Here is a 17,539-nt window from a genome sequence, read left to right as displayed (position 1 = left end):
TAAAGTCAGCATCTGGTTGGATTATGGAGTGTCTCGTCTTAGGTCGGATGTGGATAGTTGAGTGGTGAGTGGGAGGGGGGAATGGTGTGGAGGGAAGAAATGTGTTAAGGATGAAGAAGTACATAGAGAGAGAAAAGGGAAAGTGAAGTGAAAAAAGCTTGCTTATTGAAGCCTTGTGCAGCGCTAAGTAGTTGCGCATGCTTACTGGGTGGACTACTGGCTTGAGCTTGCTAGCGTTTGCAAAAGTGCTACTGGTCACCCTGTGTGGGGAGCGAGGAGGTACCGGTAGGAGGTGCACCGAACCCCCGAGTCCCCCACCCACGAGACCAACGTATGGCAGTTGCTACCGGCCCCTTTTGAGGCCTTGGAGGATAACCCTTGAGGCACCAAGGGATATATAGTAGTGTTTTGCGTTTAGAATTCTGAATGTGGGGAAGGAAGTTGATGAGGCATAGTATCTAAGAGTAAAGAAGGAATGCATGAAGAAAACAGTCTATAACCACGGTTTATAACTATTAACTCAGGAAACAGCTCGCAGGTCCGGTCTCTTAGCATAGAATCAGTCCATAGAGCCTCGTGTCTTTTCCGACTCGGTGGGCGGTCTCACGTGCCACTTTTCCCAATACCAGACTTCGATAGCTTATGGAGGGTAAAGTCAGATTGTCTCTGCGTCTACTCGTGGGGTAACCGAAGCACGAACGGTAGGGTCTAAGTCTCTTTAGTGTTCTGGGCTGTTGCTATGAGAGCCCAAGAGAAGGGCCGGGCGGCCTCTCTAAATTTATCCTCGTAGATTCAGGTGTTCTTATCTGCACAGGTTCGTTTATCGCGTTATGCTTTAGGTTGCATGGTCTGCCATTGTTCTTGTGTTGTGGGGGCCAGAGCCGTTGGGACCATGGGCCAATCCGGGAGGGCTATCATTGGTAGTTGTAGAGTTCCCAGAAAATTGGGGAGGTCACCCAGACTACGGAAAACGGCTGTTTTCCCGTCTTTTGTGGCGGACAGAGAAAAAAGGAATCACCATATGTAGGGGGTCCCCTGGGCTTTCAGTGCCGCTAGGAGAGGTCTGAGGGCTCCTCTCATTCGCAGAGTGTGACGTGCCAGGTCTTTGAGGAGTATGACAGGCTTTCCGTTGTGGTGTAAATCTCCTCTCTCTTTGGCTTTTTGGAGGATCGCGTCCTTATCTTTATAGAAATGCACTCTGCATATAATATCTCTGGGCCTGTTAGGGTCAGTGGCTCTAGGCCCCAGGGCTCTATGGATTCGGTCTATCTCCACAGGACTCTGTGCTGGCTGTTTTAGTAGTTGTTGAAAAAAAGTCTGTGCCCACTCGTCTAGATGCTGACCCTCGACCTCCTCCGGCAAGCCTCGTATTTGTATATTATTTCGACGATTCCGATTTTCCAGATCGTCAATATGCATGATGAGACCTGTGATCTGGTCAGCATGTGCTTGTATGGCTTGTCTGTAGGTTTCTAATATGGCTGCCGTGCCCTCCTGAGCGTCTTCTATTTGCAATATTCTGTGGCCTAGATGCTGTATGTCTGAACGTATGCTGTCTAGAACTTGTTTGTTAGAAGATTCAAACTTGTGAAACAGTTCCGTTAGCTCGCTCTTTGTTGGTATCGCCATTATATGGCGTTTCCACGCATCATCGCCTGTTTCGTGTGGGGAGCCTCTGGTCTCTTTAGGGGATAGGCTAGCTATGGTATTAGGCATAGGGGAGAGTTTCCATGTGGGACTATCACTCCTATCAGCCATGTGTGTCTGTGCTGTGGGAGAGGGTGAGCTGCGCTGTGTGCAGGGGCTGCTGCCCGAAGTACTCACTGCACCCACGTTCGGTCTGTTACCTCTTTGCTTCAGCCATCCTGATGGGGAGAAGTCCGCTCTGTTTTCCCCTCTTGCTGCTCTGCCTTCTGCTAGCCTTCACTTGTCTGGTGCCTTCCCCGGAGTGCTGAACTGCTGGTGAGTGTGGGAGCTGATCCGACTCCCGCGCTTCTGCTGATGCCGGCGCCATCTTGCTTCCCGCGGCCGCCTCTCCCATTCCGCCGAAATACCGCTCTATTCCGCCGCCTCTGCTGACCGGAGTGCAGGACTGTGACTGGGGGGGGGGGGTCTTCTCTTCCCCATGTGCTGCTCTGTGCTCCTTTTCTGACGCTCACCGGTGCCTCAGGGCTGCAGGAAAGGTAGGAGTTGCGGGAGCTTGCCTGGAGTGCGACTTATCCCGCCATCTGCTTGGCCACGCCCCGACTTTTACTATTTGGACATTTTGTTAGGAATCTATCTCAGGCAAAACTAATACATCCAACAAATTATTATCTGCTCCTGCTGCCAACTTTGATCTTCCAAAAAATAGAAGCGAAAACAAGGGAATCTGCTCTCTTGGACCTAATTCTTATCAGGGAGGAAATGGTCTAGGAAGTATGGGTGGCTGGGACTTTAGGAGGCAGTGATCATGTTTATCATTGAATTTTGGATAAAAAGGGGAGGAAGACCTAAGAAGACTCCCGACTTCAAGGCTGGATTTCAGAAAGGCAGATTTTAATGAAGTCAATAAGAGGGTGGGAAGGATCCAATGGATGGATGTTCTTAAGAATGGAAATATCAAAGAAGGATTGGAAATATTGCAAAATTAGATTCTCAGAGCCCAATCATTAACATTCCTTAAAAAAAGGAAGAATGGGAAGCATTTAAAGAGACCGGAATGGATGAACAAAGAATGTAAACACATTCTAAAAAGGAAGAAAAAGGTTTATAAAATGGAAGGGGGGGGAGGGGGATATGTAAAGAAGAATAAAATGCAACAAAAGCAATTAAAAAGGATTTGGGGGTATTTTAAAAGCATAAGACCAGTGAAAGATGCTATAGGGTGTTTACAAGATGAAAATGGGGAATTGGTTAAAAATGACGAGAATGCCTGACTTTTAAATTCCTATTTTGTATATTTTTTGTCTGAGAAAGTAAATGCAACATCAACTGATCTTCCCTGTGCTATTTGGGATATAGAAAAGAATGCAGGCTATCTATAAACCAAGAGATGGTAAGGGAACATTTAGCTAACTTAAATTAATTTAATTCTCCATGTCCAGATAAATTACATCCTAGGATACTGAAGGAAGCAGTAGAGGTTATTGCTGAATCACTCACTGTAATCTTTGAAAATTCCTGGAAAACAGGAGAAATACCAGAAAACTGGAGAAGGGCAAATGTTGTCATCTTTAAAAAAGTGAAAAAGGTGGACCCAGGAAACTATAGGCCTGTGAGCCTGACTTTTTTACTGGGAAAGATTTTTGAACAAATTATTAAAGAGCATGTATGCAAGTACTTGGTTGAGAATGGTATAAGTAACTAGAGCCAGCATGGATTTCTAAGAAACAAGTCATGCCAGATAAATCTAATTTTATTCTATAATAGAATCAGCAAGTTAGTTGATCAAGAAAATGCAGTGGATATAGTATATCTTGATTTTAGTAAAGCATTTGATAAAGTATCTCTTACCATTCTTACTAACAAAATGACCAAATATGGGATTGGCAAGGCAACTGTTTAGATGGATTTACAACTAGCTGAGTGATCGTACTCAGAGTGGTCATAAATGGCTACACATCCAAGTGGAAGAATGTCTGCAGTGGGGTACTACAAGACTTTGTCCTGGGCCAATGTTGTTTAACATTTTTATAAATGATCTAGAGGTGAAACTGATCAAGTCTAAAAACAACACAAAACTTGAAGGGGTGGCTAACACTGGAGAAAAGAAAGGATTCAAAAAGATCTGGACAAGCTTGATCAGTGGGCGGCAACTAACAGTGGTATTTTACAAGGAGAAATGCAAATTACTACATCTTGGCAAGAAACATGAAAAAACATATATAGAATGTGAGTGTTAGGTTGTGCTACTGTTTCCAGGGTCACATTTTCACAGGTGTGGGATAATTGAGCTGGCTGGGTGTGGAGTTTCTCCAGCCAGCCAATCCCCACTGGTTTGTTGCACATATATACCAGCCATTCTGACTGGAGAATGCTGTTTTCTAAACACCCTGGTGTTTGCTTTCATGGATGTTGTTCTGTGTGTGTGAACAGTGATGTGTGCAGGTAGCCAGACATGAGGTATGAAAATCCTGTTCTGTGCTGCATGCAATCCCTGGTGTGTTGGTGTGAACTGTGTCCTGCTTTGGATCATTTACCGTCTTTGAGCCAGTTAGGTCCTTAGGTTCCAATGTGGGGCTGGCCTATGTGACGTTGTGTCAGTAGGGGAGATTGACAAATTTTTCCCCTCTGGGCTTGTGCACTCTCTTTGCAGGGTACTGTGACTGAGGCCATTTGCGTAAGTCGCAGTTGACCTGTTTAGAGGTGCACAATGATTTACGCCCTCCTGTATGGCAGTATCTGTTAGAGGAGGGGTCTAATTTTTTTATATGCCCTAAGGGTCCAAAGGCCCCTTTTTTAAAGGGGAGCTACTCTTGGGGTGTGCTGCTGAGATCTGCAGTTCTATGGTGTTCCAGAAGTACATTGCCACAGGTGTGAGATAATTGAGCTGGCTGGGTGTGGTGTTCTCCAGTCATCCAATCCCCACTGGTCTGTTGCACATATATACCAGCCTCTCTGGCTAGAGGTTCCTGGTTTCCCAATACCGTGGTATTTGCAGTTATGGATGTTGTTGTGTAGCTATGAACAGTGTCATGTTCTGTGTCTCTGTGCAGATGGCTGGACATGTGGTGTGAACAGTCCTGTTCAGGGTACATGGTGTTCTGTGTGGTATGCAATCCCTGGTGTGTTGGTGTGAACTGTGTCCTGTCCTCCTTGGATAGTTTCCATTTAGGGTCTGACCGGTCCTTAGGTTCAAGAGTGGTTCTGTCCCTATTGGGAAGATCGCCCTGCATGCAGGCAAGATTCATGGATAAGTTGTCTTGTAAAAGTAGGGACCTAAGAGACTTCAAGGATCCTTGTCGTGGGCTTAAGTGTCTTGGCCAAGACACAAACCAATACATAGTATGTTCTGCAATAATTCCATCTATCTATGCGTGCTGGTATACTTGGTGAATGTTTTCAGTGTTTGTTAGTCATTGGTTTATGTCTGAGTTCCGTTTGCAGCTTATGAATTCAGTTCAAGTTGGAGGTAGTGGTTGGAGCTGGTTGATGAGTCTATCCTGGATGGAAGCTATCTACATTCAGATAAGTGCTGGTTTTCTTTCCTTTTGCTTTATTAGTGTTTGCACAAATGCTTTGTGGTGTTTAGTGCATCCCTCCAGGTGCCTTCTCAGGGATAGTCAGGTCCTAGATGAAGACCGTGGGGCTGTCCTTACCAGGACACTATCTCTATGTTTAGGCAGGGGGTTCCCCATCTTCCTGACTAGTAAGGGGCAAGTTTCTCCATCTTCTGTTGCCTGGAGTGATGTAGTCTTTCTCAGCATTGTTGTGTGTGCTTTTGCGGTACAGTGTGAACGCCACCCTGCATCCATGCTGGGTGTGGTGCTCTAGCATCACTGGGACACGACAGTGAGGAATTGAGCTAAGCAGCACATGTGGAAAAAGACTTTAGTATACTAATAGATCACAGATGGAACATGAGTCAACAGTGTGATGCACTAGCAAAAAAGGCAAATGCAATTCTGGGATCTATCAAGAGAAGCATAAAGCCTAGATCACATGAGGTAATTATTTCCCTCTACTCCACCTTTCGTCAGACCTGATCTGAAATGCTGTGTCCAGTTCTGGGCACTCCAATTTTAAAAAGGCATCGACAAACTGGATTAAGTTCAGAGAAGAGTTCCCAAGATGGTGAGCGGGCTGCAAACAGTCATGGTTCATGGACCGCAATGGGGTCGGGGTGTAGCGGCCTTACCACGTAAACTGACTTTGTTCCAGTTAGTCCGACAGTTTAACTTTATGTTTCTGGGTTTGTCTTTTTTGAGGGGTGGCTTTTGGTTTGCTCCTGGTGCTAGGTGTTGAAGTTGAAGGGCTGTCACAGTGTAGAGGGATCTGCCCTATTCTTATTTGCACAAAGAAAGATTAGAAGCAATGGAATGAAACTGAAAGGGAGGAGACACAAATTAGATATTAAAGAAAACTTTGAGGATGATGAATGAGTGGAACAGGTTACCATCGGAGGTGGTGAGTTCTCCTTCAGTGGAAGTCTTCAAACAGACGCTGGGCAGATATCTGTCTGGGATGATTTAGTAAATCCTGCATTGAGCAGGGGGTTGGACTAGATGACTCTAGAAGTCCCTCCTACTCTGCTATTCTATGATTTCTTATACTTATTCAGTTCCAACACTGTCACTCTTGAAAGTCAGTGTGTACCATGCAGCCAGACCGCTGGCTGTACATGCGCACTCCTATTGATTTCTTTAAATACATACCTGTTGTGTAATAGACTGCTAGAAAGAATACAGTGTGCTCCATCTTACAAGACTGATGTATTCAAGATGAAAGGAATGCCCTAGCTATCTCTCTATCCCTTCACCAATAACTGACTGTTACCGTTGTGTACAAGCTTATACTGAAGCTGCCATTACTGGGTAGAGCAGTGGTCTCCTACCATTGGCTTGGGAGCTATATCTGGCTCATTTTCCCTTCCTGTGTGGCTCGTCATGGGAGTCTTGAATTGTAATCATATGTACTGGCAATTGACACTATTGCTAAAGTATCCTTACCACCAAACTGTGCCAATTCGGATGGCATAATTTTTGACATCCTTTCTCCACGTTTACTAGGTCTACATGGCAGCTTTCGGTGCGACACGTGTCATGTGGCCAAAGATTGCACTACGGTCTTGCTACATTGCATGTGAATGCAGTCATCAGGTTTGGGTTGCAGCATGATTACATTCACTTACATTAGGTTGTGATATAGCAGGGCCATGGTGCAATCTTTGGCAGCATGACAAGTGTCGTGCCCAAAGATGCTGTGTAACCCTAGCCTAAACATTTCTCTTCATCTTTGAGTTTAATGTGTGGTTATTTAACAACACTCAAAGGTCAATGTGGCTCATAAAATATAAAAAGTTGGAGACCACTGCTTTAAAGAGTGATTGTGATAGTTAAAGGGGTTGTTTGGGATTACAAAACATGGGTCTGCTTATTTTCAGAAATGGTGCCACTGTTGTCAATAGGCAATGTCTGGTATTGCAGAGCGTCCTAATTTAAATGACTGTGACTTGCAATGAGACACATCCCATGCACAAGAGTGGTGCTTTTTCTTTAAAAGAATTGTACCCTTCTTTTTCTAATCTCACACAACACTATTTAGGCTAGGCGCACACTAGCGGTAAGTGTGAGTTGCACCATAGAGGCACAACTCGTCACAACTCGTATCGGATGGCACATGGAGACTAGTCTGTATGCTGTCCAATATACACAGATATCAGGCCATGTTAAAAGGAATAAAAGAAACATCCATGTACATAGCCTTACTAGGTTTATTAGTTGTATAGGAACACAGTGGACCTTTTAAATGTCCAATCAAAAATTCAAATAGTACATAACACATAATGCCCTATAACATTTTACATTTTATCTGTACTTATAGACATCTTTCACAAGCAGCACCTGCAGTTATTTTTGAAGTACCACAGTGTGGACCTCTAAAGGTCACTGCTAGAGATGAGCGAGCACCAAAATGCTCGGGTGCTCGTTACTCGGGATGAAATTTTCGCAATGCTCGAGGGTTCGTTTCGAGTAACGAACCCCATTGAAGTCAATGGGCGACTCGAGCATTTTTGTATATCGCCGATGCTCGCTAAGGTTTCCATTTGTGAAAATCTGGGCAACTCAAGAAAGTGATGAGAACGACACAGCAACGGATAGGGCAGGCGACATGTTGGGCTGCATCTCAAGTTCCCAGGTCCCACTATTAAGCCACAATAGCGGCAATAGTGGGCCCCCCCCCTCCCAACAGCTTTTACTTCTGAAAAGCCCTCATTAGCAATGCATACCTTAGCTAAGCACCACACTACCTCCAACAAAGCACAATCACTGCCTGCATGACACTCCGCTGCCACTTCTCCTGGGTTACATGCTGCCCAACCCCCCCCCCCCCCCGCGCACGACGCAGTGTCCACAGCGCACACCAAAGTGTCCCTGCGCAGCCTTCAGCTGCACTCATGCCACACCACCCTCATGTCTATTTATAAGTGCGTCTGCCATGAGGAGGAACCGCAGGCACACACTGCAGAGGGTTGGCACAGCTAGGCAGCGACCCTCTTTAAAAGGGACGAGGCGATAGCCCACAATGCTGTACAGAAGCAATGAGAAATATAATGCTGTGCCACCGCCATCAGGAGCTGCACACGTGAGCATAGCAATGGGGAACCTATGTGCCACACACTATTCATTCTGTCAAGGTGTCTGCATGCCCCAGTCAGACCGCGGTTTTTTATAAATAGTCACAGGCAGGTACAACTCCGCAATGGGAATTCCGTGTGCACCCACAGCATGGGTGGCTCCCTGGAACCCACCGGCTGTACATAAATGTATCCCATTGCAGTGCCCATCACAGCTGAGGTAACGTCCGATTAAATGCAGGTGGGCTTCGGCCCACACTGCATGCCCCAGTCAGACTGGGGTTCTTTAGAAGTGGACACATGCAGTTACAACTCCCTGTGGACCCACAGCATGGGTGGCTCCCTGGAACCCACTGGCTGTACATAAATCTATCCCATTGCAGTGCGCATCACAGCTGAGGTAACGTCCGATTAAATGCAGGTGGGCTTTACCCCTTTCCTCTTCAGGTATGAGAGTGGAAAGGTTCTCTTTATACCGTGGGTCGAGCAGTGTGTACACCCAGTAATCCGTAGTGGCCAGAATGCGTGTAACGCGAGGGTCACGAGAAAGGAATCCTAACATGAAGTCAGCCATGTGTGCCAGGGTACCTGTACGCAACACATGGCTGTCCTCAGTAGGAAGATCACTTTCAGGATCCTCCTCCTCCGGCCATACACGCTGAAAGGATGACAGGCAAGCAGCATGGGTACCCTCAGCAGTGGGCCAAGCTGTCTCTTCCCCTTCCTCCTCATCCTCCTCATGCTCCTCCTCCTCCTCAACGCGCTGAGATATAGACAGGAGGGTGCTCTGACTATCCAGCGACATACTGTCTTCCCCCGCCTCTGTTTCCGAGCGCAAAGCGTCTGCCTTTGTGCTTTGCAGGGAACTTCTCAAGAGGCATAGCAGAGGAATGGTGACGCTAATGTTTGCTGCATCGCCGCTCACCATCTGGGTAGACTTCTCAAAGTTTCCAAGGACCTGGCAGATGTCTGCCAACCAGGCCCACTCTTCTGTAAAGAATTGAGGAGGCTGACTCCCACTGCGCCGCCCATATTGGAGTTGGTATTCCACTATAGCTCTAAGCTGCTCATAGAGCCTGGCCAACATGTGGAGCGTAGAGTTCCACCGTGTGGGCACGTCGCACAGCAGTCTGGCAGATGAAACTGATGTTGCAGGGTGGCAGCGTCCGTGTGGGACTTGCGGAAATGTGCGCAGAGTCGGTGCACCTTTCCGACCAGGTCTGACAAGCGTGGGTAGCTTTTCAGAAAGCGCTGAACCACCAAATTAAAGACGGGGGCCAGGCATGGCACGTGCATGAGGCTGCCGAGCTGCAGAGCCGCCACCAGGTTACGGCCGTTGTCACACACGACCATGCCCGGTTGGAGGCTCAGCGGCGCAAGCCAGTGGTCGGTCTGCTCTGTCAGACCCTGCAGCAGTTCGTGGGCCGTGTGCCTCTTCTCTCCTAAGCTGAGTAGCTTCAGCACGGCCTGCTGACGCTTGCCCACCGCTGTGCTGCCACGACGCGCGACACCGACTGCTGGCGACGTGCTGCTGCTGACACATCTTGATTGCGAGACAGAGGTTGCGTGGGAGGAGGAGGAGGAGGGTAGTTGAGTGGAGGAAGCATACACCGCCGCAGATACCACCACCGAGCTGGGGCCCGCAATTCTGGGGGTGGGTAGGCCGTGAGCGGTCCCAGGCTCTGACTCTGTCCCAGCCTCCACTAAATTCACCCAATGTGCCGTCAGGGAGATATAGTGGCCCTGCCCGCCTGTGCTTGTCCACGTGTCCGTTGTTAAGTGGACCTTGCCAGTAACCGCGTTGGTGAGGGCGCGTACAATGTTGCGGGAGACGTGGTCGTGCAGGGCTGGGACGGCACATCGGGAAAAGTAGTGGCGACTGGGAACTGAGTAGCACGGGGCCGCCGCCATCATACCTTTGAAAGCCTCCGTTTCCACAACCCTATACGGCAGCATCTCCAGGCTGATAAATTTGGCTATGTGCACGTTTAACGCTTGAGCGTGCGGGTGCGTGGCGGCGTACTTGCGCTTGCGCTCCAACACTTGCGCTAGCGAAGGCTGGACGGTGTGCTGAGAGACATTGGTGGATGGGGCCGAGCACAGCGGAGGTGAGGGCGTGGGTGCAGGCCAGGAGACGGTAGTGCCTGTGTCCTGAGAGGGGGTTGGATCTCAGTGGCAGGTTGGGGCACAGGGGGAGAGGCAGCAGTGCAAACCGAAGGCGGTGAACGGCCTTCGTCCCACCTTGTGGGGTGCTTGGCCATCATATGTCTGCGCATGCTGGTGGTGGTGAGGCTGGTGGTGGTGGCTCCCCGGCTGATCTTGGCGCGACAAAGGTTGCACACCACTGTTCGTCAGTCGTCTGCACTCTCAGTGAAAAACCGCCAGACCTTTGAGCACCTCGGCCTCTGCAGGGTGGCATGGCGCGAGGGGGCGCTTTGGGAAACAGTTGGTGGATTATTTGGTCTGGCCCTGCCTCTACCCCTGGCCACCGCACTGCCTCTTCCAACCTGCCCTGCTGCTGCACTTTCCTCCCCCTCTGAAGACCTGTCCTCAGTAGGCGTAGCAAACCAGGTGGGGTCAGTCACCTCATCGTCCTGCTGCTCTTCCTCCGAATCCTCTGTGCGCTCCTCCCTCGGACTTACTCCAATTACTACTACCTGAGTGATAGACAACTGTGTCTCATCGTCATCGTCCTCCTCACCCACTGAAAGCTCTTGAGACAGTTGCCGGAAGTCCCCAGCCTCATGCCCCTGGACCCCGGGAACTTTCCAAAGGTTGGGCATCGGTCACGACAAACTCCTCCAGTGAGAGAGGATTCGGAACCATTGCTGCCCATTCTGGGCAGGGGCCCGAGAACAGTTCCTGGGAGTCTGCCTGCTCCTCAGAATGTGTCATTGTAATGGAGTGAGGAGGCTGGGAGGAAGGAGGAGCAGCAGCCAGAGGATTCAGAGTTGCAGCAGTGGACGGTTTAGAAGTCTGTGTGGTCGATAGATTGCTGGATGCACTTTCTGCCATCCACGACAGGACCTGCTCACACTGCTCATTTTCTAATAAAGGTCTACCGCGTGGACCCATTAATTGTGAGATGAATGTGGGGACGCCAGAAACGTGCTTCTCTCCTAATCCCGCAGCAGTCGGCTGCGATACACCTGGATCAGGAGCTCGGCCTGTGCCCACACCCTGACTTGGGCCTCCGCGTCCTCGCCCGCGTCCACGTCCTCTAGGCCTACCCCTACCCCTCAGCATGCTGTATTACCAGTAGTGCAGAAACAGAACGCTGTAATTAAATGTGCCGCTTATTGGCCTGTGGTTGGAGGCTGACTTCGCTTACGGAACGCACAGCAGAGCCAGGAAACAATTTTGCGCACGCCTGTAGTGAGACGTAGGTGCGTATGACTGAGCTAGTGGAATTTACAGCGCAGAAGCAGTCAAGTGGCCAAAGCCCAGTAGTAGGCCTTAAGTATTTTGCTTCTATTTTTTTAAAATGCTGAGCTGATACAGCAGACAGATACTGTAGGCAGCGTATAATATTATGTATACTCTTTTCCTCTGGCGGGATGACGGCGATCATGTAACAGAGACAGCAGATCCAGGAAACAATTTTGCGCAAGCCTGCTGTAACGCTTAGCTACGTATTAATTAGGACTACTACCCCCAGCAGATAGATACTGTAGGCAGCGTATAATATTATGTATACTCTTTCCCTCTGGCGGGATGACGGCAATCATGTAACAGAGACAGCAGATCCAGGAAACAATTTTGCGCAAGCCTGCTGTAACGCTTAGCTGCGTATTAATTAGGAGTACTACCCCCAGCAGATAGATACTGTAGGCAGCGTATAATATTATGTATACTGTTTCCCTCTGGCGGGATGACAGCGCTGAAGTAACAGAGACAGCAGATCCAGGAAACAATTTTGCGCAAGCCTGCTGTAACGCTTAGCTGCGTATTAATTAGGACTACTACCCCCAGCAGACACGCATTAAACTGAAGACGGTCACAGGCAGCCCAAATATAGTATTTTTCCCCAATTTTTTGGAAAAAGCCCACTGCCTATATAGCCTGAATATCTCTTTCCCTGCCTCACCAGTACTGGCCCTATACTCTGCACAATGACTGCAGACTGCGGACGCAATGCTCTGCACGCCCGATATACAAAAAAAAAAATTGTGCAACACTGCTAAAAGCAGCCTCAACAGTACTGCACACGGTCAGATGTGGCCCTAAGAAGGACCGTTGGAGTTCTTGAAGCCTAAAATAACTCCTAACGCTCTCCCTATAGCAGCTCCGGCACCAGCAGCACTTTCCCTGATCTCTGTCAGAATGCATCTGTGGCGAGCCGCGGGAGGGGCCGATTTATATACTCGGGTGACACCTGATCTCGCCAGCCACTCACTGCAGGGGGGTGGTATAGGGCTTGAACGTCGCAGAGGAAGTTGTAATGCCTTCCCTGTCTTTCTATTGGCCAGAAAAGCGCGCTAACGTCTCAGAGATGGAAGTGAAAGTAACTCGAACATTGCGTGGTGCTCGCCTCTAGTAACAAGCATCTCGAACACGCTAATACTCGAACGAGTATCAAGCTCGGACGAGTACGTTCGCTCATCTCTAGTCACTGCCAAGTGACCCTGTAGTAATTTTCTAAGCCGTGCATTGTGATAGATGATAGTACAGACCATTTGTTACAGAATAGATCTGTATTGTTTTATGACTCATAATTTGACTTTAGTTCTGATGCAGCCTGTTACAGACACAATATGAACTTCTTAATAGAGATAAACTAAGATTAGTATATAATTTCTTCAAGGTCACAAAGAACTCAAACTGTGTTTCGGGCTGGCTCTGATGCAAGTAATTTACCCATTGACAACCATATTCTGTTACCTCTTTGCGCCTCACTAAACCACTTAACAAATTGTATTGTTTACATCAGTTAAAGCCTTTTAAATGGCATTTGTTAGAAATATAGAAAAAGCATTATCTTAAAGGAAGGGTATGAAAGCTATGTAATACACTTCTAGTTTGTACACTGATGTGGACAGTGAAGGCATTACCTGACTACCCTGGCATGTCTCCAGTAAAGGTATGAACAGTGCATACTTGCAAATAAATTGTCTTAGTGCCGTCTTATTGATTGTTTTCTCATTTGTTCTAGTTGCATTTAGGTACTGTTTGATATTGTTTACCAAGATCTTCATATGTAATAAGCCCTGACATTTGTTGGATTTTCACAGATAAATCTGCAGTTATATCACCACTAGCTTGTTACCCACGATTTCATCCACGTGGAATTAGTATTTTTTTTAATCTAATCTGTGTTTTGCTGTATATTGAAACGTAAAAAGTTGAAATAGTGAAAGTAATGTAACTGCAATCTGCTGTCAGCACAGTTCTGTACGTTTTTGGTCTTGTCATGTTTAGCTATGTTAATCTGTCTTTGGCTCAAGTTTTAGTCCCGGGCAATGCCAGGTATCCCTGCTAGCTTATTAATCACATACATGCGGCGATGACGTCTGCCCTCACGTATCTGCCTGTTTTATGGAGGCATAGTTTATGATGTGCACTCCCTTTCCGCCGCACTTAATAATCGCATACGTGCGGCAATGACGTCTACCCGTTTGTGTAGGTATAGCTTATGATGTGCACCCCCTTCCCCTCTGCCTTGGGTGCGGAGTGGAGGTGCACCTGCGCATCACCAAATAAATCTGTCTTGTCGCGCTACCTAAAGAACTCTATAAATTTTTGGCATAAAATGTAGCCTATGTCCTTCCTCAAGATGCAGCTATCTCCCCGCCAAATTTCATCAAAATGGCTTCAGCGGTTTAGCCTGGAAAAGGTAACACCCAAAGGCAGATTTACTTTCACATTTATAATATTAGTATGGATCATGCGGTGACCCCATTCACTAATGTCCTTCCCTTACTGTTTTCAAGCTTCCTCAGAATGCTTGACTAAAGTATGCAGAGCACTTTCAATGCCCATTGACGGTAAATCATTCTCCATTGCAATGTGGACAAGACAGATACCTAGCAAAAGTAAACCCCAGTACAAACAACAGACCCAGCGCTAGTAAGCTAGAAGTGTCAGATACATTAGAAGGAATGGTGGTGTAGAAGAAAAAAGGCAGGAAGTGGAGCTACTCCGATGAAGGTCCAGTGAGGAGATTAGTGAAATAATTGTTCCAATATAATGGTTTCTTATTTACATACAGTATGTAGTGAAGTATATCTTCAAATCGGCAACTGCTGGGGGTGGGGGGGTGTAATGTTGCTGCTGGGGGGGGGGGGGTGTAATGTTGCTGCTGGGGGGGGTGTAATGTTGCTGCTGGGGGGGGGTGTAATGTTGCTGCTGGGGGGGTGTAATGTTGCTGCTGGGGGGGTGTAATGTTGCTGCTGGGGGGGTGTGTAATGTTGCTGCTGGGGGGGGTGTAATGTTGCTGCTGGGGGGGGTGTAATGTTGCTGCTGGGGGGGGTGTAATGTTGCTGCTGGGGGGGGTGTAATGTTGCTGCTGGGGGGGTGTAATGTTGCTGCTGGGGGGGGTGTAATGTTGCTGCTGGGGGGGGGTGTAATGTTGCTGCTGGGGGGGGTGTAATATTGCTGCTGGGGGGGGTGTAATATTGCTGGGGGGGGTAATATTGTTGCTGGGGGGGTGTAATATTGTTGCTGGGGGGGTGTAATATTGCTGCTGGGGGTGTGTGTAATATTGCTGCTGCTGGGGGGGTGTAATATTGCTGCTGGGGGGGTAATATTGCTGCTGGGGGGGGGTAATATTGCTGCTGGGGAGGGTGTAATATTGCTGCTGGGGGGGCGGGGTAATATTGCTGCTGGGGGGGTTGATATTGCTGCTGGAGATGATATTACTGGCGGGGATAATGTTGCTGAGGGGTTATTACTAGTGAGGGGGTATATATTACTGTGGGGGTCGCTATTACTACTGGAGTAACTGTGGGATACCCTGTTACTACTGGAGCCACTGTGGGATACCCTGTTACTACTGGGTCCACTGTGGGATACCCTGTTACTACTGGGGCCACTGTGGTGCTCGGTATTACTACTGGGGCCACTGTGGGGCTCGCTATTACTACTGGGGCCACTGTGGGGGGTCGCTATTACTAATTGGCCCACTTTGGGGGTCAATATTTTTACTGGGGCCACTATGAGAGTCACTATTACTACTGCGACCACTATAGGGGTCATTATTAGGGCTCGTTCACACGGGCATAATCGTATTTCGATCGCACAAATACGCTGCGTATTTGCACAATCGAAAATCGCTTATGGCTGCATATTTGGGCATGCAATAAAGAACGCAGATGGGCCCACTGAAATGGTGCGCAAATATACAGTGAATACAGAGGTTTCCTGCACATTCACCACGTATTTGCGCGGCCCATTCACTTCAATGGCCTATTGCAGTGCGTCGTACGCAACAAAATAGGTCCTGCTGTATGAAAATATACATCATGCGAATTAACTCATTGAAATTAATGGCTTCTATTCACTGCATATTATGTACGCAAATATGCTTGTGTGAACGAGCCCTTACTGTACTGTCTTACAATCTGCCCTTTGAAGGTCACCATAAGCCTGATGTGGCCCTCGGTGAAAATGAGTTTGACACCCCTGCCCTAGAATGAAGGGATACCAGCCTCCTCTTGCAGAGGGACTGGTGTGTGTGTGTATATGCATCTATGTTTTATATATATATATATATATATATATATATATATATATATATATTGAGTGTCTGTATGTATGTGTGTGTGTGTATTTATATATATATATGTATGTGTCTATGTATATGTGTGTGTGTATATATATATATATATATATATATATATAATATAGCAGACCGTGGGGATTGGCAGGCGGGAGGAACTCCACACCCAGCCAGCTCAATTAACCCTCACCTGTGAAGCTGTGCTCTTGTAAACTGCACACAGTATTATTGTATCTTGACGCCACCAGGAAGGTCTGGTGGAGTCAACATTGACAGGGGAGTAATGCGCCCTGTACCTGATTGGCTAGACAGCTGGCTTGGCTGCAGGTCCTGGCAGCCCAGTAAAATAATACTGTAGCTGCAACCTAGGCCGGCCTGTAACTCCATTCCTTCCCAGGCCCTACTCCAGCTGAAAGCCCCTTCCCCTCTGGTGGTCCAGAAGACGGCACCCTGCTCTGTGTTGAAGCGCAGAGCGGGGGCGGCATGAGGGAGCCCACAGTGCCGGGAAGCAGCTTTGGTGGCGGCACCACTGAAGCCGCTTCCCCCAACCCCCAGGTGTGTTTTACATTGCGGATCGGCTGTAGGGAGAGCACAGCGGCGGGGTTCCACAAACTGACACACTGTCCATCCACTTTCTGACATGCGTCCCCCGTACATTGCATTAGGAGAGCAGGGAGCCAACAGCGGCTGGGAACTCAGAGTTATAGGCACCAGCCGCAGACAGCAGAATTAGAAAGAGGACAGCTGGGAGGCCACGGGGTCAGGGGACAGGCGGTGAGCTGCGGTAACAGTGCTGGAGCAGAGCGGCGGTCAAAACACACGCACGGCTGCTCACTCACTACGGTGCTTCCCGCAGTAATGCAGTTTAGCTCCTTCCAAGACCTTCGCCTCTTGAGCCAATCGGGAGCTAGGGGTGTGACATTGGCGTTCCTCCTGTCAAACCCGTAGCTTCCGGTGGCGTCAAGAAACAATAATACCGAAGCCCAAACCTAACACCTGTGGCTTTTAGAACAGATATTTTGCTTAAAGGTGTTTTAGGCCGCATTGAACTCTTGTAGAGCCCTTGAGCAGCCAAAACGATTAAGAACTCCTACAAATGACCCCATTTTGAAAACTAAATTCCTTAACAAATTCATCTAGGGGTGTACTGCGTATTTTGACCGCACCATTTTTGAATGAATCTAAGCAAAGCAGAAGGAAAAAATTGAGATTTTCATTTTTTTGACAATTGTGTCATTTTAAAAACAGGTTTTTTTGTACAGCACCACACATGAATGAAGACTTTCACCCCAAAATGGGTACCACTGTTTGTCATGATTTCAGAAACATACCCATTGTGGCCCTAATATTATGTCTGTATGCACAACGGGGCTCAAACTGAAAGGATGATCGCCATTGTCTGTTGGATAATGGTGATCACGTGATCGGGGACCGCTCACTGCGACCCTCGGTCACTGCTCCAAGCTCTTGACTACCTTTAGTAGCAAGGAGATTTAAAATTTCCTGGGCTCTCCCCAGATTCTGTGCTTGCGTTCGCCATTTTG

The sequence above is a fragment of the Eleutherodactylus coqui genome, chromosome 7, assembly GCF_035609145.1.
Source record: "Eleutherodactylus coqui strain aEleCoq1 chromosome 7, aEleCoq1.hap1, whole genome shotgun sequence".
NCBI lineage: Eukaryota > Metazoa > Chordata > Amphibia > Anura > Eleutherodactylidae > Eleutherodactylus > Eleutherodactylus coqui.
This window is presented reverse-complemented; position numbering follows the sequence as displayed.